This window comes from Papio anubis, chromosome 6 (assembly GCF_008728515.1).
Source record: "Papio anubis isolate 15944 chromosome 6, Panubis1.0, whole genome shotgun sequence".
NCBI classification, from domain to species: domain Eukaryota; kingdom Metazoa; phylum Chordata; class Mammalia; order Primates; family Cercopithecidae; genus Papio; species Papio anubis.
This window is the reverse complement of record NC_044981.1, coordinates 50,737,257-50,744,193: the sequence shown is the minus strand read 5'-3', so window position 1 is coordinate 50,744,193 and position 6,937 is coordinate 50,737,257.

Genomic DNA, 6,937 nt, shown 5'->3' with positions numbered 1-6,937 from the left:
ACCAGATGATCAGGGCAAGTAAAACTGGTGAAGCAGTTTGGTTTTTCAGGGCACTCTTTGAATTTAGTGTGTGGGAGGGACTTCCTGTAGAATTTTGTCAATAATTTTATTTATTTTATTTTTTTTAATTTATTTGTTTTTGAGATGGAGTCTCAGTCTGTTGCCCAGGCTGGAGTGCAATGGTGCAATCTCGGCTCACTGCAACCCGGGCCCCAGGTTCATTAGGCAGGATTCTCCTGCCTCAGCCTCCCGAGTAGCTGGGATTGCATGCACCACCACATCCGGGCTATTTTTTTTTGTATTTTTTAGTACAGATGGAGTGTCTCATGTTGGTCAGGCTGGTCTCCAACTTTTGACCTCAGGTGATCTGCCTGCCTCAGCCTCCCAAAGTGCTGGGATTATAGGCATGAGCCACTGTGCCCGGCCCTTATTTTGGTTTTTCAGGGCGCTCCTTGATTTTAATGTGTGGGAGGGACTTCCGGTAGAATTTTGCCAATGTGTTTGCTTGGTGAAGAGAGTCAGAAGGCCAGGAAAAATGAAAAGTCCTTTAGAAGGGGTCATTAAGGAGAGGAAGTCTGTGTGAGGAAAATAATGCAAACTGATATCCACACTAAGAATGAGTATTATTTTCTCTGAGCTGTTTTACTTTGGCTCTTGTATTGCTGACTGATTCTGTAAGAATGTGGATGGAAGATACTGATGTGTGGTTACACAAATAATTTCATTCATACCCACAGTCACTTCATAATGGAAGGCCTGATATTCATCAACTAACTCAACCCTTAGCTTCCATAGTTACCTGGGGGAAAATTTCATGGACTTTTATTAGGAAAGGCACACACACTCACACATCACTGTACTCAACTCAGCTCAAAGACCCCCATCACCCTCAAAGCATGCTTTCAGCATCAAGCTCAGGGAGGGCTGCAACATCTTGCACAAGCTGTCCTGCGAAGGAGAGCCATTGCTGCTGTGCTTGTGACTGAGAGTGAAGAGGCTGAGCAGGTGGCTTCCCTGGCCCAGACCATTCAGGTCAAACTGAATCAATATTGGAGAACCAAAGCAGGTCATCTGTTCTCTGTTCATAGAGCCAGATGCCTGATCTCTGAGATAGAGCCTGCAGGACCAGAGCTCTCTCCACATTGTCCCATCTTCAGCAAGACCTCTGAGTGGGCAGACTTCCCCGACAGTTGAAGGCAAACCTTCCTGATGTCTTAGGAGACATTTTACTTTATCTTTGAAAAGCTGGCCACATGTCTTCAAAGGAAAACCATCCACATAAAATTGCCTCTGTGTTTGTCTCAGAAAGTAGCTACTGGGTTGCATTGCTGGCCTCCCTGGTGCCTCTGTGGCTTGTTGCTACGTTCCTTGGGGTAGACAGATCTATTGCCGAGCATGCCTTCTATGAGGTTGTGGATGCCATCTGTGTTACCGCCTGGAAAACCAGCCTGACTTTGAGGAGGTGCTGAAAGATAGCACAGATAGAGAAGTTCTGGACCAAAGATGGCTTCCTAGTGTGTGCTGGGGCTTCCGGAGGCACACATATTGAAGTGTCCTGCCCCAAAGGCCAGGAAAGTAACTATTGGAACTGGCATCAATACTTATTCTGTTGGAAGAAATTTAAAAATTTGATAAAGGAAATGGATAGATAATAAAGTGAACAAAAGGAAAAGAAATGTAGGATTTTAATTAAAAGATCCTTAAATGAATTGTGTTTCTTTTTTTTTATTTTAAGACAAGGTCTTGCTCTGTTGCCCGGGCTGGAGTGCAGTGGTGTGATCATAGCTCATGTAAACTTGAATTCCTGGGCTCAAGTGACTCTCCTGCCTCAGCCTCCCAAGTAGCTGGGATCACAGGCATGTGCCACTACTCTTCTTCGGTATTACTTCACGTTCAGTTACGTATTGCTGACTGTGGCTGGGTACACTGTTCCATTGTGAAAAGGGGAAGAAGGTTGATTCTGCAAACCATAGATGCAGAGTCCTGGGCAAAGTTCTTGAAGGGCATCCCATAAACATAAAAAAGGAAGTCATTGCTAGGCACCAGCAAGTTTCGCGAGAAGGGATTATTCAGATGAACCTAACTTCCATTTCTCATAAAGGTAAAAAATTGGTACGGCTTTATTTAGACAATACATTTTGCTCATTTTCGTGAGAGCCAGTTGGAAAATCTATTTTGTAAAAAATTAATAAAAGTATAATAAGATATTTCCATGAAATTATAATTTTTTGGTTATTCATTTTAAAAAATTTGACATAATTATAGATTTACATGCTTATAAGAAATAATACAAGAGGCCAGACACAGTGACTCATGCCTGTAATCCCAGCACTTTGGGGGGCCAGTGGGCGGATCATAAACTCAGGGTGGACATCCTGGCCAACACAGTGAAACCCGTCTCTACTAAATACAAAAACTTAGCTGAGTGGTGGCTGCCTGTAGTCCCAACTACTAGGAAGCTGAGGCAGAATCACTTGAACCCAGGAGGTGGAGGTTACAGTGAACCAAAATCAAGCCACTGCACTCAGCCTGGGCAACAAGGGAAACTCGGTAATCCAAAAAACAAAGAAACAGTATACCACTAGCTCTTGAAGGTGTTCAGGTGTTGTAAAACCCTGTGGCTAATGATACAAAAAAAGGCATCAATATTAAGGTACTTACTGTTCCTCCTGCATACAACACTGTTCTCCAGATACACTTGAGTCCAGGTCCATCTCACTATTCAGCTCTCAGCAAAAGGTCACCTCCCAGGCTGGAGCACGGTGGCTCCCGCACCTGTAACACTTTGGGAGGTGGTGGTAGAGATTGCTTGAGGCCAGAAGTTTGAGACGGTCTAGGCAACAGAGCAGATCCCATCTCTCTCTCTCTTTTTTTTTTTTTTTTTTTTTTTTTTTTGAGGCGGAGTCTTGCTCTGCAATAAGCCCAGGCTGGAGTGCAGTGGCGATCTGACTCACTGCAAGCCCCACCTCCCGGGTCACGCCATTCTCCTGCCTCAGCCTCACAGTAGCTGGGACTTCTGGCACGCCACCAGCGCCCGGCTTCTTTTATTTTTTAGTAGAGGCGAGGGGCATTCTGATCTCCCGATCTCCTGACCTTGTGATCTGCCCGCCTCGGCCTCCCAAGTGGGATTACGAGGGGCGTGAGCCTTCGCGCCCGACCCAAGATCCCATCTCTACAAAAATATAAAATTAGCCATGTGCAGTAGCGTACCTGTAGTCCTACCTGCCCGGGGTTCAAGTGGGAGGGTGCTTGAACCCAGGAGTTCAAGGCTGCAGTGAGCCGATTGTGCCACCACACTCCAGCCTGGGTGACAGAGCAAGACCCACTCCAAAAAAAAGAAAAAGTCTGCCTCCTGAGAGCCTTCCCTGATCACTTATCTACCTATCACAGAGTGCTGCCTCTGTCTCAGTTCCCTTCTTTATTTCTTCCATAGAACTTATTATCTTTTAAAAATCATGTATTTGTTTTACTTTTTATTATTTCTCTCCCAGCTAGCACAGAGTTAGAATTTGAGGAGGGCAGAACCCCTCACCTGCAAATGCCACAAGAATCTGGCAGGTAGCAACGATATTGAATCTGGCTTGGTAAGGACTGTGTCTATGTGATAATAATGGTCTTTTTGCTATTATGTGGGAAGATATAGACCCAGCGTACGACAAAAAGCATATTTGTTTTTCAAAGGCGGAAATTAGGATTTTTTTTTTTTTTTTTTTTTTTTTTTGAGGCGAGTCTTTGCTCACATGCGCCAAACTAAATCTGATGATCACCCGATCTCGGCTCCTGGCTTATCACCTCCCGGGTTCAAGTGGTTCTCCTCAGCCTCCTGGTAGCTGGGATTACAGTAGCCACTCCACAGCGCCAGCTGATTTTTGTATTTTGAAATGAGAGACAGGATTCCTGCCTCCTGGCAGGCTGGTCTCGAACTCCTGAGCTCATGATCCACCCGCCTCGGCCTCCCAAAGTGCTGGGATTGTGAGCCTGTACCCGACCGAAATCAGACACATAAAGCAATCTCCTAAAATTATGTGCCAACAATTTTAAAATTACAGCAAAACAGGTACCCTGGCAGGGTGAGTCCACAAGCCATGAGCTTAGCTTGCCCTGTGAGTATTCAGTGTTGCAGGAACGCAATGGTCTCCCAGTCCATGCTCCCTTACAGAGAAGGAAGGGGCTCCCTGTGAATACACAGCTGGTTGTAGAAGCAACAGGTCAGAAGCCTGCTGACAAAGCCAGAGTAATCTTGTTGCAGGTCAGATTTAAGCATTATTTCTCTACCAGTCAAAGTCTTCTAGCAGCCAACTTCCCACACCAAGGACTATCAGGTCGGTGAATTTTGTTTTGTAATCACTCAGGGAAATCCTCACTACAAAGAGAGGAAGTGGAAAGCCAGAACATGTGGGTTTAAGGGTTTGCTGTTGTTTTATTTTCGTTTTTTAGATTGGATACTTTTTTCTTTCCTTCTCTGGTCTCTTCCTTTCCCCTGACCTATCCCTGCAGATCAACTCCTTTGTTGCAAGGATATGCTTTCAGCTGAGTCAGCTTGAAATAAGTTTGCTAAACTCATTCATTTTAGTTGTTAATAGCAGCAAGGTCAGTAGCCCAGGTATCTAAGGTCCAAAAATGATAGCCTGCAGTCATGTGTTACCTCCTCTGGGGGACATTTGCAGTTGAATATTCTTTTTATTTTCTTCTTCTTTTTAAAAAGTTCCCAGGAGCTATAAATGCAGTTTACAATTCTTTAAAGTCAACTTTCTGTGTCTGGAAGTGCAGGCCCGTCAACAACAGATGATGCGGAGAGATCCTTCGGGTGTCCGGGGGAGTGAGAGAGGGACCATCCCTTAGGTTATTGAAAGCGCCTGAATATGGGGAGACAGGAAACAATTGGTGAATCTGGGAAAAGGGCAGATGGGAGTTCCTAAGCTGGAAATCATAGACAGAGGAGGAGGGGAGGGGCAGGGAGAGAAGCGGGGAGGAGGAGGAAATTACTTGAAAAAGTGAAGGAGGCTTGGAGGAAGCTAGGGGAAGAGAGCTGAAGAAGGAGCGAGAGTGGGGAGGCGGGGAGAGGGAGGGAGGTGAGCGGAGGCCAGGGGCCAGTGCGGTGGCTGCTGTGCGACGCGCTGTGGCTGCAGTGCTGTCTGTCTGTCCATCGGTCCGTGGGGCGCCAAGCGGCCAGGGATGCAGGATGTGCTTGGGATGGGAGTGAACACCTGGCAGGCCCCGGCTCACAACGCCCTCGTCGGGTTGGAGGCGGGGCAGGGGACGGCCACCTCCTCGTCCCGGAACCTGAAGTTCAGGTTCCGCGAACGGAAACGCTTCTCCCAGGTGAGCTGGGAGCCAGGTGAGCAGACACTTGGGGTCAGTCCTCGGTTCATCCGGCCCCGGACACATCAAGTGCGGGCCTTGACATACCAAGGTTTTCCAGTTTAAGAACACATTTTTTTTTTGAGCCGGAGTTTCCCTCTTGTTGCCCAGGCTGGAGTGCCATGGCGATCTCGGCTCACCTCAACCCCCGCCTCCCAGGTTCAAGCGATTCTCCTGCCTCAGCCTCCCAAATAGCTGGGATTACAGGCATGCACCACCACGCCTGGCTAACTTTTTTGTATTTTTGGTAGAGACAGGGTTTCTCCATGTTGGTCAGGCGTGTCTCGAACTCCCGACCTTAGGTGATCCGCCTGCCTTGGCCTCCTAAAGTGTTGGGATTACAGGCGTGAGCCACCGCGCCCTGCCAAGAACACACTTTTTCCTATAGAAATCGCAGGGAGTAGCCGGGCGAGGTGGGGGGTGCGGGTGGCGAACTAACCTGTGGGAGAGTGGAGATGAGAGCAATTTGTGAAGGCGGCCTGGGGACCAGTTCCCATGAGAGAAGCTCCAAACCTCAGTGGGAAACCTAAAGCTCTCAAACTGTCTTCCTGTATTTTATTATTATTATTATTTTATTTTATTTTATTTTATTTTTTATTTTTTTGAGACGGAGTCTCGCTCTGTCGCCCAGGCTGGAGTGCAGTGGCGCGATCTCCACTCACTGCAAGCTCCGCCTCCCGGGTTCACGCCATTCTCCTGCCTCAGCCTCGCGAGTAGCTGGGACTACAGGCGCCCGCCACCGCGCCCGGCTAATTTTTGTATTTTTAGTAGAGACGGGGTTTCACCGTGTTAGTCAGGATGGTCTCGATCTCCTGACCTCGTGATCCGCCCGTCTCGGCCTCCCAAAGTGCTGTGATTACAGGCGTGAGCCACGGCGCCCGGCCTTATTATTATTTTTTTAAGGTGTTGGGGGATGGGGTGGCAATATGAGAGGAGGGCAGGGGCCAAGATCCCTTATTTTTCTTCCTCTTTTCTCCAACCAATTAACAGATGGAAAGGTCTCAACCAATGAACAGATAGAAAGCAGCAGCAGGCCTTGCTCCTAGATAGAAAATGGAGTGGGGAGGGATCAGCCGGAGGCTCCCCTCCACCTCCACCTCTCCTGGTGGGGTCCAGTGAGAGCAGTCTAGGACTGCTTGGAAGGAAGTTAAGTGGCTTTATGAAAAGGCCTGCCATCTCAGATGGTAACTTGAGTTAATAACTAAGGAGGAAGCAAAGGAGTTCACGTAGCACAGAGTTGTGAGCCTGATGAGGAGGCGGTATTGCTAAAGTCGGATCATGAAGATGTCTTACATCAAAAGAAATCATAAGGCAAAGAAAGGAGAACAGAAACTCTCATTTCCTCTTGATCACTGGTGGTTGGCTAAGTTATCATTTTTAAATGGAAGGTGCCAAAAAGTCCAGTAATAGAGTAATTTTTCAGACAAGTAGACAGGAAGCATACTATTTTTTTTTTTTTGAGACGGAGTCTCGCTCTGTCGCCCAGGCTGGAGTACAGTGGCACGATCTCGGCTCACTGCAAGCTCCATATCCCGGGTTCATGACATTCTCCTGCCTCAGCCTCCCGAGTAGCTGG